Genomic DNA, 16,035 nt, shown 5'->3' with positions numbered 1-16,035 from the left:
TGTCAACAAGAAGTACAACGTTACAAATCTTTTCAGAGATGTGAGATAAATAACTTGCTATCTGTAGTACAGTATAGCTGTGGAATCGTGACATTACATACTTTCGAGGAAAATAAGCACGTTTCTCGACATATACAGTGACTTTGAGAAAGGATTGCATGACGATTAGCTTAGCCACTGCATGACGTAGCATGACAACGTATATGCGATTGGTCAACAGTCTGCTGTGTGGGGCGTTATAAGTTCCTTCATTCATTCGATTCCTATCTCCTTTCTATAATGTCTCTGGCAATGGCAACATGCAATGCACCCTGGACTAAAGAGGCAGACAAACAGGAAAAATGTGCTAGACACTCAGTTAAATTACACATTTCGAGGTAGGAATATCGCTAAAATATGATCAATGGCTCATTCGAGAGAAGACATCCCCCCCGAGTTATGACATCGACCATTCTTGAAATCTGCCGTGTATGATAGATTTCCGTGATCTGAAAGTCGTATTCCTAATAACTCCCAGTGTAGTGAGAGCGACTTTATCACGGTTCTACGTCATATTTCTACCTGCCTGAACGCCAATAACTCAGTTACACATGATCACATGAAATGACCCAGGGAATCGATAGAATATCACTCAGAGATGCACAAAAGCAATATAACATTCAAAATGGTGGAACCTTTTCTTTAATATTGTGAAACATGATTTGCTAGATTGCAAGAATGTTTTCTGTGTAGTATGAATTTAATGTTCCTGAATGGGAAACTACAGTTGTGTAATGGATCTATTGTTATTTGCTCTTATTCAGTTTGTTGGTCTAGTACTTAGTTACTTAGTGATTAGCACAATGGTTATATTTTCTATCTAATGCTTCCCTTGTATTCCATGTGTTCCTATTGAGGGCCTCACATTACATACCCACAGTGAAGGCATTATATTGCCCCACGGACACACAGTCATGCAATGCAACAGTTTATTGATGAACCACAACATTGCTGTTATCTGTCAAAGTGTTACCATTGGTACTAATAAGTGTGAATGATCGTTTACACAGTATCTGTCAGAACAAAGACACATCAATTATGAACCAATACAGTACAACTGTAGAAGCGTACCTCTCCCTAGATCATGTATGTGTCCCAAACAGCACCCTATTCCCTACGTAGTGAACTATTTTTGAGCAGAGTTCATATAGTCTAGAAAACCTGACCCTAGGGTTGGGTTTTCGAGATGAGAGCTCATAGGGCTCTGGTCAAAAGTAGTGCACCACACAGGGAATAGGGTACCATGTGGCCCTGGTCAAAAGTAGTGCACCACATAGGGAATAGGGTACCATGTGGCCCTGGTCAAAAGTAGTGCACCACATAGGGAATAGGGTACCATGTGGCCCTGGTCAAAAGTAGTGCACCACATGTGGCCCTGGTCAAATGTTGTGCACCATGTAGGGAATAGGGTACCATGTGGCCCTGGTCAAAAGTAGTGCACCACATAGGGAATAGGGTACCATGTGGCCCTGGTCAAATGTTGTGCACCATGTAGGGAATAGGGTACCATGTGGCCCTGGTCAAATGTTGTGCACCGTGTAGGGAATAGGATGCCTTTGGGCCCTGGTCAAAAGTAATCAGTGTTGGGGAAAAGTGAACTACATGTTGTTCAATGAATAAAATAAACTACATTCTGCAGTAGCTTGGTGGTAGTTAAAAATAAATGACAATCTTGGTATTGTTTATAGTAGTAAATTACTTTGCCATGGAGCGGTGTAGATAACTACTGGAACGGCACACTGCTTTTTTTAAACTAAAATAATATTTGGGCGAAGTAGGCAAGAATATCCCTTTTTTTTGGCATCAGACATGCCTAATTCTCACTTAAAACATTGTTTTTGTGTTTAAAACAGATAAATGACCAAATTCTGTTAACAAGAGTGATCTGTTCTTGCACTTTTATATTCTGTGACATTTCAGATTTAGATAGGATACTTTTTCATGAAGTAGTTTGGATGAAGTGAACTACTTTTTCAAAGTAACTTTAAGTAAATTACAATTTTCTTAAGCATAGTTTTAGTGTAGCTTAACTTCTTGCAGTGGGAAATAATTGGTAGCTTGGTAAATTCTTGTTTCAGAGTAGGTTCCTCAACACTGAAAGTAATGCAGTATGTAGGATATAGGGTGCCATTCAATAGATCACAAGACAACTGAAGTCAATGACATAGGTTGGTATTGACTGAGCAACACAGAGACAGAAAGCATTATTTGTAGAGGATCCCTAATACCATATCCAGAAATACAGAAGGAAGGGGAATGGCTTCCCTTTATACAGACTTCTCTCTGGGTAGCTCTGGTCAAGGGCGTAAGTGTGTGATCCTTAGTGAAGGAACATGCACTAAAAAACCTGGACCAGAGCTACTCTGGAAAATTAAAACCCAAGGTTGCTTGCCTGCATTCCTTCTCTTCCTCCTCCTCCTCCTCTTCTCATGCCTGATGTTAACTGTTGCTTAATGTGTGTGCTTAAAAATTGCCCTTGGCAGGTTGTCAGGCAGTCAGAGGGAGTGAAGAATACCTCCCTGACTCCCTTTCTCTTTAACATACAACATAGATTACTTAGTTTTGGCACGGCTTTGTATAAATAAGACAGGGTTGCCAAGATTCCAGTACACACCCAGCCACTGTCTAGTGAAAGCGTAACCTACTAATATCCCAGTAATGACCACCTAACCATGAAGCATGGACTGTTGACTAACTAACAAGTGTTGCTGAAATAAATCCACATCAAAAGTAACCCTCTTGGATGCCAAACACATTGCAAAATTAGTCAATGTAATAATTGCACTAAAAATGCAAAAATGTCCAGATAAATACATGTAGTTAGAGGTGAGAAGTGGGCATCAATGGATGTAGGCTGCTTCACTACAACTGTACTACTGACACACTTCAATCAGCAGCCTCAGTGTCATCCCTTTTCTCATTCAACCGCTGGGAACAGTATAGCAGTATTACCAAATGCAGTGATATTGCCCAATAGCAAGTGGAGAAGGGGAAGGAGGCTGGGCTGTCTCCTAATGCTTTATAAACGCCCTTGATACACCTTCCCTCAGATGCAAGTAACTAGTAAATATAACCAAACCTTAGTGAATAAATATTACTGATATGCAAACCATTTAAAGTGTTTAACTACTTTGTGTGGGTGATCAACAGTGGACAATCAAACTTAACAGGTGAGTGTTTTTGAATCGATCTCTGGATATTACAGCGCAATTCAATTGACCTAAATACAGGTCCTTTAAACTCTCCAGATGTTAGTACCAGCCCAGTGTAGCTATTGCGTCAAACCAGCATATTCAGGCACCACTAGCGCCATTATGCCAAACAGGAAGTTTTTTGTTTTGTTTACATTTTTGAACAAATCAGTTTAGTATTTGATCATTTTACCCCCTTTTTTCTCCCCAATTACATGATATCCAGTTGCGATCGTGCCTCACTCATCGCTGCAACCACTGCGTTCGTGTGTTAGTGGGTAGTGATGGGAACCGAGGTTTCAGAAGCGTTTGGGATTTTCACCAAATTTTGCCGATAAAGCTATTCATTAGGCTACATGGAGCTTTAAAAAAAATACAATGCAGATTAGTGATATATGCTGGCCAGCAATGAAAAGCAGCGTTTGTTCATATAAAAGTATTTTCCTTGAAGTTGATCAAATCTCCGTGGTGCAGTGGTTAGTCTCGGGTTTTAGTAGCCTATTGTCAGTTACTGTTACAGATTCGCGCCTTCTATCGTGCTTCTTTTTTGCTGTCACTGTGAATCTATTTCATTATTCAGTCTAGAAGCTTATACTAAATAAAACACATGTGCAGAAAGTGTGATGTCAAAACAAATGTCATATTTATTTGCATTCGCCAGCGTTATGATCTTTGAAACCCGAATCTACCTGCTGAGCTACCATGCAGGAGAAGCTCTTTGAAAAAATCAAATCTGAACAAAAATATGAACACAACATGGAAAGTGTTGGTGTCATTTTACATGAACTGAAATAAAAGATCCCAGAAATGTTCCAAATGCACAACAAGCTTATTCCACTCAAATGTTGTGCCCAAATTTGTTTACACCCCTGTTAGTGAGCATTTCTCCTTTGCCAAAATAATCCATCCACCTGACAGGTGTGGCATATCAAGAAGCTGATATGACACACCTGCATGATCATTACACAGGTGCACCTTGTGCTGGGGACAATAAAAGGCCATTCTAAAATGTGCAGTTTTGTCTCACAACAATGCCACAAATGTATCAAGCTTTGAGGGAAGTGCAATTGGCATGCTGACTGCAGGAATGTCCACCAGAATTGTTCCCAGATAATGTCATGTTAATTTATCTACCAAACCCCTCTCCAACGCCTTGTTAGAGAATTTGACAGTGCGTCAAACTGGCCTCACAACTGCAGACCACGTGTAACCACTCCAGCCCAGGACCTCCATTTCTGGCTTCTTCACCTGCAGGATCATCTGAGACCAGCCCCCCTGACAGCTGATGAAACTGTGGGTTTGCACAACTGAAGATTTCTGCACAAACTTCAGAAACCATTTCGGGGAAGCTCATCTGTGTGCTCGTCCACCTCACCAGGATCTTGACCTGACAACAGTTTGGCTTCAGTGGGCAAATACTGATCTTCGATGGCCACTGGCACGCTGGAGAATATGCTCTTTACTCTGAATAGTTGTTTCAACTGTAACGGCCAGATTGCAGACAAATGCAATTGTGTTCATTGTCTTTAGCTTATGCCTGCCTATACCATAACCCCACCATAACCCCTCTGTTCACAACGTTGACATCAGCAAACCGCTCACCCACACAACGCCATACACTTTATCAATGGCAATTTGAAAGCACAGGGATACCGTGAGGAGATCCTGAGGACCATTATCGTGTCATCTGCCGCCATCACCTCATGTTTCAGTGTGGTACCGTGTGGCTCAGTTGGTAGAGCATGGCACTTTCAATGCCCGGGTTGTGGGTGTGATTCCCGCAGGGGACCAGTACCAATAAAAATGTGTGCACTCGCTACTGTAAGTTGCTCTGGATAAGAGCATCTCCTAAATGACTAAACATTTTTACAAATAAAATAATGCAAGGCCCCATGTCACAAGGATCTGTACACAATTCCTGGAAGCTGAAAATGTCCCAGTTCTTCTATGGCCTGCATACTCACCAGACATGGTACCCATTGAGCATGTTTGGGATGCTCTGGATCTAGGTGTATGGCAGGGTGTTCCAGTTCCAGACGATATCCAGCCACTTCACACAGCCGTTGAAGAGGAGTGGGACAACATTACACAGGCCACAATCAACAGCCTGATCCACTCTATGCGAAGGAGATGTGCCCTGCTGCCTGAGGCAAATGGTTGTCTAACCAAATACTGACTGGTTTGTGATCCACACCAGTACTTTTTTTAAAAGGAATCTGTGGCCACCAGATGCATATCTGTATTCCCAGTCATGTGAAATCCATAGATTAGAGCCTAATGAATTTATTTCAATTTACTGATTTCCTTAAATGAACTGTAACTCTGGAAAATATTTGAAATTGTTGCATGTTTCGTTTATTTTTGTTTAGTGTACATTGTAAGTACTCGTTGTTTGAAAGCCACTTGGAATCGAAGAAAGCACCAGAACCACAACGTAATCCGTAGGATCTTGCTTCTGATGTCATTGATCATGTGATGTTACTTTGAAACGAGCATCGGTACATACACAGTAACTATCTAGGCCAAAGGCCGGCAGGTGGCGATATTGAGTCTTTGCCATCTTACCGTCCAAACGCATAGCAAATCAAATGCAATTTTATTGGTCACAAACACATATTTAGCAGATGTTATTACGGGTGTAGTGAAATGCTTATGTTCCTGTATCTAACAATTTACAACAATATACACAAATCTAAAAGTAAAAGAATGGAATTAAGAAATTGATCGTTTTAGATTGAGCAATGTCGAAGTGGCATTGACTAAAATACAGTAAAATAGAATACAGTATGTACATATGAGATGAGTAAAGCAGTATGTAAACATTATTAAAGTTACTAGTGTTCCATTATTAAAGTGGCCAGTGATTCCAAGTCTATGTATGTAGGGCAGCAGCCTCTAAGGTGCAGGGTTGCGTAACCAGGTGGAAGCCGGCTAGTGATGGCTATGTAACAGTCTGAAGGCCTTAAGATAGAAGCTGTTTTTCAGTCTCTCTGTCCCAGCTTTGATGCACCTGTACTGACCTCGCCTTCTGGATGATAGCGGGGTGAACAGGCCGTGGCTTGGGTGGCTGATGTCCTTAATGATCGTTCTGGCCTTCCTGTGACATCGGGTGCTGTAGGTGTCCTGGAGGGCAGGTAGTTTGCCCCCGGTGATGTATTGGACTGACCGTACCACCCTCTGGAGAGCCCTGTGGTTGCGGGTGGTGCAGTTGCCGCACCAGGACGGCGATACTGTTATGCAGATGAGTGAGGACCCAACAGCGATTCAACAGAAACAGAGTCTTTTAATGTCCAAACAGGGAAAACATAAATCCTCAATCTTTACAGGAGATGTCCAAACAGGGAAAACATAAATCCTCTATCTTAGCAGGAGAGTCCTCCTTCTAGTAGTAGAGGAGAATTGCAGGGCTAGCGGCAACAGACTGCAGGTCCCTCTGGGTAGGCGCGGGCCGTAGAGGACAGAGACACCTGCTCACACGCAGCATCTGATGAAGAGGCAGATTACGACAGGACGGGACAAGGGCAAAGCAAACAAGAATCCGACAAGGACAGAAGCAATAAACAGAGAGAGAAATAGAGACTTAATCAGAGGGCAAAAGAGGGGACAGGTGTGAGAGAGTAAACGAGGTCGTTAGGAGAATGAGGAACAGCTGGGAGCAGGAACGGAACGATAGAGAGAGAGAGAGTAACCTAATACGACCAGCAGGGGGAAACAAAGAGAAGAGAAAGCACAGGGACAAGACATAACATGACAGTACCCCCCCCACTCACCGAGCGCCTCCTGGCGCACTCGAGGAGGAAACCTGGCGGCAACGGAGGAAATCATCGATCAGCGAACGGTCCAGCACGTCCCGAGATGGAACCCAACTCCTTTCCTCAGGACCGTAACCCTCCCAATCCACTAGGTACTGATGACCACGACCCCGAGGACGCATGTCCATAATCTTCCGGACCCTGTAGATAGGTGCGCCCTCGACAAGGACGGGGGGGGGGGGGGGGAGACGAACAGGGGCGCGAAGAAAAGGCTTGACACAGGAGACATGGAAGACCGGGTGGACGCGACGAAGATGTCGTGGAAGAAGAAGTCGCACTGCGACAGGATTAACGACCTGAGAAATACGGAACGGACCAATGAACCGCGGGGTCAACTTGCGAGAAGCTGTCATAAGGGGAAGGTTACGAGTGGAGAGCCATACTCTCTGACCGCGACAATACCTAGGACTCTTAGTCCTACGCTTATTAGCGGCTCTCACAGTCTGCGCCCTATAACGGCAAAGTGCAGACCTGTCACGCTCCTGAGTGGGCCACCAGAAACGCTGGCGAATAGAAGCAAGCGTACCCCGAACGCCGGGATGGCCGGCTAACTTGGCAGAGTGAGCCCACTGAAGAACGGCCAGACGAGTAGGAACGGGAACGAAAAGAAGGTACCTAGGACAAGCGCGCGGCGACGGAGTGTGAGTGAGTGCTTGCTTTACCTGCCTCTCAATTCCCCAGACAGTCAACCCGACAACACGCCCCTCAGGGAGAATCCCCTCGGGGTCGGTGGAGGCTACTGAAGAACTGAAGAGACGGGACAAAGCATCAGGCTTGGTGTTCTTTGAGCCCGGACGATAAGAAATAACGAACTCGAAACGAGCGAAAAACAGCGCCCAACGAGCCTGACGCGCATTAAGTCGTTTGGCAGAACGGATGTACTCAAGGTTCTTATGGTCAGTCCAAACGACAAAAGGAACGGTCGCCCCCTCCAACCACTGTCGCCATTCGCCTAGGGCTAAGCGGATGGCGAGCAGTTCGCGGTTTCCCACATCATAGTTACGTTCCGACGGCGACAGGCGATGAGAAAAATACGCGCAAGGATGGACCTTATCGTCAGAATGGGAGCGCTGGGACAAAATGGCTCCCACGCCCACCTCTGACGCGTCAACCTCGACAATGAACTGTCTAGAGACGTCAGGTGTAACAAGGATAGGAGCGGATGTAAAACGCTTCTTGAGGAGATCAAAAGCTCCCTGGGCGGAAACGGACCACTTAAAGCACGTCTTGACAGAAGTAAGGGCTGTGAGAGGAGCTGCCACCTGACCGAAATTACGAATGAAACGACGATAGAAATTCGCGAAACCGAGAAAGCGCTGCAGCTCGACACGTGACTTAGGGACGGGCCAATCACTGACAGCTTGGACCTTAGCGGAATCCATCTGAATGCCTTCAGCGGAAATAACAGAACCGAGAAATGTGACGGAGGAGACATGAAAAGCGCACTTCTCAGCCTTCACATAAAGACAATTCTCTAAAAGGCGCTGGAGGACACGTCGAACGTGCTGAACATGAATCTGGAGTGACGGTGAAAAAATCAGGATATCGTCAAGGTAAACGAAAACAAAGATGTTCAGCATGTCTCTCAGTACATCATTCACTAATGCCTGAAAGACAGCTGGAGCGTTAGCGAGACCGAACGGCAGAACCCGGTATTCAAAATGCCCTAACGGAGTGTTAAACGCCGTTTTCTACTCGTCCCCCTCCCTGATGTGCACGAGATGGTAAGCGTTACGAAGGTCCAACTTAGTGAAAAACCTGGCTCCCTGCAGGATCTCGAAGGCTGAAGACATAAGGGGAAGCGGATAACGATTCTTAACCGTTATGTCATTCAGCCCTCGATAATCCACGCAGGGGCGCAGGGTCCCGTCCTTTTTCTTAACAAAAAAACCCCCCGCTCCGGCGGGAGAGGAGGAAGGGACTACGGTATCGGCGTCGAGAGCTACAGACAAATAATCTTCGAGAGCCTTACGTTCGGGAGCCGACAGAGAGTATAGTCTACCCCGGGGGGGAGTGGTACCCGGAAGGAGATCTATACTACAATCATACGACCGGTGAGGAGGAAGGGAGGTGGCCCTGGACCGACTGAAGACCGTGTGCAGATCATGATATTCCTCCGGCACCCCTGTCAAATCACCAGGCTCCTCCTGTGAAGAGGGGGCAGAAGAAACAGGAGGGATAGCAGACATTAAACATTTCACATGACAAGAGACGTTCCAGGAAAGGATAGAATTACTTGACCAATTAATAGAAGGATTATGACACACTAGCCAGGGATGACCCAAAACAACAGGTGTAAAAGGTGAACGAAAAATAAAAAAATAAATGGTTTCGCTATGATTACCAGAGACAGTGAGGGTTAAAGGTAGCGTTTCACGCTGAATACTGGGGAGAGGACTACCATCCAAGGCGAACATGGCCGTGGGCTCCCCTAACTGTCTGAGAGGAATGTCATGTTCCCGAGCCCAGGCTTCGTCCATAAAACAGCCCTCCGCCCCAGAGTCTATCAAGGCACTGCAGGAAGCTGCCGAACCGGTCCAGCGTAGATGGACCGACAAGGTAGTACAGGATCTTGAAGGAGAGACCTGAGTAGTAGCGCTCACCAGTAGCCCTCCGCTTACTGATGAGCTCTGGCTTTTACTGGACATGAAATGACAAAATGACCAGCGGAACCGCAATAGAGACAGAGGTGGTTGGTGATTCTCCGTTCCCTCTCCTTAGTCGAGATGCGAATACCCCCCAGCTGCATGGGCTCAGCACCTGAGCCACTGGAGGAAGATGGTAGTGATGCGGAGAGGGGGGGAAACGGATAACGCGAGCTCTCTTCCACGAGCTCGGTGACGAAGATCTACCCGTCGTTCTATACGAATAGCGAGTTCAATCAAAGAATCCACGCTGGAAGGAACCTCCCGGGAGAGAATCTCATCCTTTACCTCCGCGTGGAGACCCTCCAGAAAACGAGCGAGCAACGCCGGCTCGTTCCAGTCACTGGAGGCAGCAAGAGTGCGAAACTCTATAGAGTAGTCCGTTATGGATCGATTCCCTTGACATAGGGAAGACAGGGCCCTGGAAGCTTCTTTCCCAAAAACTGAACGATCAAAAACCCGTATCATCTCCTCCTTAAAGTTCTGATACTGGTTAGTACACTCAGCCCTTGCCTCCCAGATTGCCGTGCCCCACTCACGAGCCCGTCCAGTAAGGAGAGATATGACGTGGCGATACGAGCTGTACCCCTGGAGTACGTGTTGGGCTGGAGAGAGAACACAATATCACACTGGGTGAGGAACGAGCGGCATTCAGTGGGCTCCCCAGAGTAACACGGTGGGTTATTAATTCTGGGCTCCGGAGACTCGGAAGCCCTGGAAGTAGCCGGTGGATCGAGGCGGAGATTGTGAATATGTTTCGAGAGGTCGGAGACTTGGGCGGCCAGGGTCTCAACGGCATGTCGAGCAGCAGACAATTCCTGCTCGTGTCTGCCTAGCATCGCTCCCTGGATCTCGACGGCTGAGTAGAGAGGATCCGAAGTCGCTGGGTCCATTCTTGGTCGGATTCTTCTGTTATGCAGATGAGTGAGGACCCAACAGCGATTCAACAGAAACAGAGTCTTTTAATGTCCAAACAGGGAAAACATAAATCCTCAATCTTTACAGGAGATGTCCAAACAGGGAAAACATAAATCCTCTATCTTAGCAGGAGAGTCCTCCTTCTAGTAGTAGAGGAGAATTGCAGGGCTAGCGGCAACAGACTGCAGGTCCCTCTGGGTAGGCGCGGGCCGTAGAGGACAGAGACACCTGCTCACACGCAGCATCTGATGAAGAGGCAGATTACGACAGGACGGGACAAGGGCAAAGCAAACAAGAATCCGACAAGGACAGAAGCAATAAACAGAGAGAGAAATAGAGACTTAATCAGAGGGCAAAAGAGGGGACAGGTGTGAGAGAGTAAACGAGGTCGTTAGGAGAATGAGGAACAGCTGGGAGCAGGAACGGAACGATAGAGAGAGAGAGAGTAACCTAATACGACCAGCAGGGGGAAACGAAGAGAAGAGAAAGCACAGGGACAAGACATAACATGACAGATACAGCCTGACAGGATGCTCTCAATTGTGCATCTGTAAAAGTTTTAGGGTTTTAGGGGCCAAGCCAAATTTCTTCAGCCACCTGAGGTTGAAAAGGGGCTGTTGCACCTTCTTCACCACACTGTCTGTGTGGGTGGACCATTTCAGATTGTCAGTGATGTGTATGCCGAGGTACTTGAAATCTTTCCACCTTCTCCACTGTGGTCCCGTCGATGTGGATAGGGGCATGCTCCCGCTGCTGTTTCCTGCAGCCACGATCAGCTCCTTTGTTTTGTTGATGTTGATTGAGAGGTTGTTTTCATGACACCACACTCTGAGGGCCCTCACCTCCTCCCTGTATGCTGTCTCATCATTGTTGGTAATCAGACCTACTACTTTTGTGTCATCTGCAAACTTGATGATTGAGTTGGAGGCGTGCGTGATCACGCAGTCGTGGGTGAACAGGGAGTACAGGAGGGGGCTGAGAACGCACCCTTGTGGGGCCCCTGTGTTGAGGATCAGCGAAGTGGATGTTTTGGTGCCCACCTTCACCACCTGAGGGTGGCCCGTCAGGAAGTCCAGGACCCAGTTGTGACCAAAAAAACATTTGATTTGATTTGAACTTGGAGGGTACTACAGTGTTGAAGGCTGAGCTATAGTCAATAAACAGCATTCTAACATAGGTATTCCACTTGTCCAGATTGTATAGGGCAGTGTGCAGTGCAATGGCGATTGCATCGTGAGTCTCTGATCCACCTCTACGTAGAGGACACCATTCTGTATACTTCTGGCCCTTCTTTGGACACTGTGTTAACAACCCTCCAGGCGAGCTTCAATGCCATACAACTCTCCTTCCGTGGCCTCCAATTGCTCTTAAACACAAGTAAAACTAAATGCATGCTCTTCAACCGATCGCTGCCTGTACCTGCCCGCCTGTCCAACATCACTACTCTGGACGGCTCTGACTTAGAATATGTGGACAACTACAAATATCTAGGTGTCTGGTTAGACTGTAAACTCACCTTCCAGACTCACATCAAACATAGCCAATCCAAAGTTAAATCTAGAATTGGCTTCCTATTTCGCAACAAAGCATCCTTCACTCATGCTGCCAAACATACCCTTGTAAAACTGACCATCCTACCGATCCTCGACTTCAGCGATGTCATTTACAACATAGCCTCCAATACCCTACTCAATAAATTGGATGCAGTCTATCACAGTGCCATCCGTTTTGTCACCAAAGCCCCATATACTACCCACCACTGCGACCTGTACACTCTCGTTGGCTGGCCCTCGCTTCATACTCGTCGCCAAACCCACTGGCTCCAGGTCATCTACAAGAGCCTGCTAGGTAAAGTCCCCCCTTATCTCAGCTCGCTGGTCACCATAGCAGCACCCACCTGTAGCATGTGCGCTAGCAGGTATATCTCTCTGGTCACCCCCAAAACCAATTCTTCCTTTGTTCGACTCTCCTTCCTCTGCTGCCAATGACTGGAACGAACTACAAAAATCTCTGAAACTGGAAATACTTATCTCCCTCACTAGCTTTAGGCACCAGTTGTCAGAGCAGCTCACAGATTACTGCACCTGTACATAGCCCATCTATAATTTAGCCCTAACAACTTCCGCTTCCCCTACTGTATTTATTTATTTTGGTCCTTTGCACCCCATTATTTCTATCTCTACTTTGCACATTCTTCCACTGCAAATCAACCTTTCCACTTGCTATATTGTATTTACTTCGCCACCATGGCCTTTTTTTGCCTTTACCTCCCTTATCTCACCTTACTTGCTCACATTGTATATAGACTTCTTTTTCTACTGTATTATTGACTATGTTTGTTTTACTCCATGTGTAACTCTGTGTCGTTGTATGTGTCGAATTGCTTTGCTTTATCTTGGCCAGGTCGCAATTGTAAATGAGAACTTGTTCTGAACTTGCCTACCTGGTTAAATAAAAGTGAAATGATCTGTGGATCTATTGGGACGGTAAGCAAATTGAAGTGGGTCTAGGGTATCAGGTAAGGTAGAGGTGATATGATCCTTAACTAGCCTCAAAGTACTTCATAATGACAAGTGAGTGCTACAGGGTGATAGTTTTGAGTTCAGTTACCTTAGCTGTCTTGTGTACACGGACAATGGTGGACATCTTAAAGTAATTGGACAGCAGACTGGGATAGGGAAAGATTTTATATGTCCGTAAACACTCCAGCCAGCTGGTCTGTACATGCTCTGAGGACATGGCTAGGGATGCGGTCTGGGCCGGCAGCCTTGTGAGGGTTAACACTCTTAAATGTCTTTTTCACGTCAGCCACGGAGAACGTGAGCCCACAGTCCTTGGGAGCGGGCAACGTCGGTGGCACTGTGTTATCCTCAAAGCGGGCACAGAAGGTGTTTAGCTTGTCCGGGAGCAAGTGTCGGTGTCTGTCGGTGTCTGCGACCTGACTGGTATTCCCTTTGTAATCCGTGATTGGCAGTAGACCCTGCCACATACTTTTCGTGTCGGAACTGTTGAATTGCGACTCCAATTTGTCTCTATACTGCCTTTTTGATTGCCTTACGGAGAGGCATTTCTAGTCACCTTGCCATGGTTAAATGCGTTTGTTTGCGCTTTCAGTTTTGCACAAATGCTGCCGTCTATCCACGGTTTCTGGTTTGAGTAGGTTTTAATAGCCACAGTGGGAACAACATTGCCTAAACACTTCCTGATGAGCTCAGTCACTTTGTCCGTGTATGGTTCCCAATGTTATTCTCAGAGGCAACCCGGAACATATCCCAGTTCGGTGATCAAACTATCTTGAAACACGGATTCCGATTGGTCAGACGAGCGCTGAATAGACCGTAGCATGGGTACTTCCTATATGCAGCCTACATACTGGTATCCTCCTGTGGACCGGTTCGTACCGAAAACGTTATCCATTCAGGCTGCAAACGGTCAATGGCGAGAAGGTGGGAAAATATGCCTACTTTCTTTATGAAACACTGTGTTCCACCACACTAAAGTGGCTAATATCTAGGAATGCTAGTCCCGGATGTTGTGTATCGTGTTCAGCCAGTCTGTGTCACGTCCTAACCATAGAAAGCCTTTATTTTCTATGGTGGAGTAGGTCAAGGCGTGACTGGCGGGTGTTCTAGTTTATTATTTCTATGTGTAGTCTAGTTTTTGTATTTCTATGTTGGCTTGGTATGGTTCCAAATCAGAGGCTATTGTTGTCTCTGATTGGGGATCATATTTCGGCAGCCTTTTCCCACCTGTTGATTGTGGGATCTTGTTTTTGTATTTCTGTTGGCTTGGTATGGTTCCCAATCAGAGGTGCTGTCTATCGTTGTCTCTGATTGGGGATCATATTTCGGCAGCCTTTTCCCACCTGTTGATTGTGGGATCTTGTTTTTGTATTGCTGCTTTTGAGCCCTACAAGGCTGTAAGTTTGTTTGTTTGTTTCTCTTTATTGTTTTGTTGCTTGTTCACATTTAAATAAATGATGATGAACCCAAATTACGCTGCGCCTTGGTCTACCCATTTCGACGAGCGTTACAGTCTGACTAAACCAGAGCTCCTTTTTTTACCCCTTTTTTCTCCCCAATTGGTAGTAGTTGCAGTCTTGTCTCATTGCTGCAACTCCCGTACAGACTCAGGAGAGGCGAAGGTCGAGGGCCATGCATCCTCCGAAACACAATGCCCATCCAATCCGGAAGCCAGCCGCACCAATGTGTCAGAGGAAACACCGTACACCTGGCGACCTGGTCAGTGTGCACTGGCCCGCCACAGGAGCCGCTCGTACATGATTAGACAAGGATATCCCTGCCGGCCAAACCCAGACGATGCTGGGATAATTGTGCACTGCTCCATGGGCCTCCCAGTCGTGACCGGCTGCGACAGAGCCTGGGCTTGAACCCAGAATCTCTGGTGGCTCAGAGATTCTGGGTCGATAGTCTGCTGGTTGGGGGATCTTACGTTTCTCCATTCATTAACAAATCAGATTTCTATCTCCTCCTTTCTCTAATATCTCTGTCTGAACGCAGGGCACAACATCAGGAAGTAGCATTAGCCACTAGAATGGTGGTGGGAAATTTTTCATAAAGAAAGTACGCATTTTCCCAGTTTTCCGCCTTCTTACTGTTAAATCTAGTTAAGGTGGAAATTGACGCCCTTGCAGCCTGAATGGAGAAAGTTTTAGGGACAGACAGGTCCACGGGGAATACGAGTGTATTGCCAGCTGTACACAATGCGTGTAGATGGTAAGATTAAACCATCAATACCATATCAATATTGCCATCTGCTGGCCTTTGGGCTAAGTGACCCTCTGACCATCTAGCACAGGGGTTCCCAAACTTTTTCACCCAGGCCCCCTTTTCCAGCATTGGAGAACATTCTGTCTATTTCTATGGGTAAAAGCACTGTTGATGACTATTCACGCACCTCTTGTTGGTGGAGATAACTTTGCAGGTCTAAAGGTTATTTCCTCCTATTCTAAACATTTTGCCATGGGATGGACATTTTTAAGGTCATTTCCTGTTATTCTACACCTTTTGCCAAGTCTTATGTGTGTTGATGTGATATTTGGTCTAGCAGTGACATGCCCATTCTCTGGTTGCTATAGCATTAGGCTTACTACATAAGTTATCCTCTCTAATTTCAATTGGTTCAACCAGTTGCCTTAGTAGTATATTTTCTCGTGGTACTCTCGGATCACCCTAATGATCCCCCTACTATGAGCCCTATCTGATAGTGCGCCGGCATTCTGCTATGTTTACATGTGTAAGTCTGTAGGAGCTTAGTTTAGCTCGTAGGAGTCTGCCCTGCTCCTAATATTTCAGAATGGGGCGAGGGATTTGACAGATTAAATGAGTAATGAAAATTTAGTGAAGCAATCATTGTTTCTACAGATGCAGTTGGTTTGGTTTTTGTATTGAAGAAAAAAGGAAGGTGGCA

General features: G+C 46.0%; 1 protein-coding gene across 1 annotated transcript in view; it reads left to right on the top strand.

Moving 5' to 3' along the window:
* The first annotated feature begins 3,078 nt into the window (after window positions 1-3,078).
* Window positions 3,079-16,035, top strand: part of LOC115131327 (protein NDRG1-like) — a 31,107-nt gene continuing 18,150 nt past the window's right edge. Inside the window, exon 1 of the mRNA XM_029662944.1 lies at window positions 3,079-3,209. The gene's annotated coding sequence lies outside the window, so the exon portion shown is untranslated. The remainder of the gene's footprint in view (window positions 3,210-16,035) is intronic.

Source organism: Oncorhynchus nerka, linkage group LG7 (genome assembly GCF_034236695.1).
Source record: "Oncorhynchus nerka isolate Pitt River linkage group LG7, Oner_Uvic_2.0, whole genome shotgun sequence".
Taxonomy (NCBI): domain Eukaryota; kingdom Metazoa; phylum Chordata; class Actinopteri; order Salmoniformes; family Salmonidae; genus Oncorhynchus; species Oncorhynchus nerka.
The sequence above is the reverse complement of the archived record's forward strand: the minus strand, read 5'-3'. Positions and strand labels throughout refer to the sequence as shown.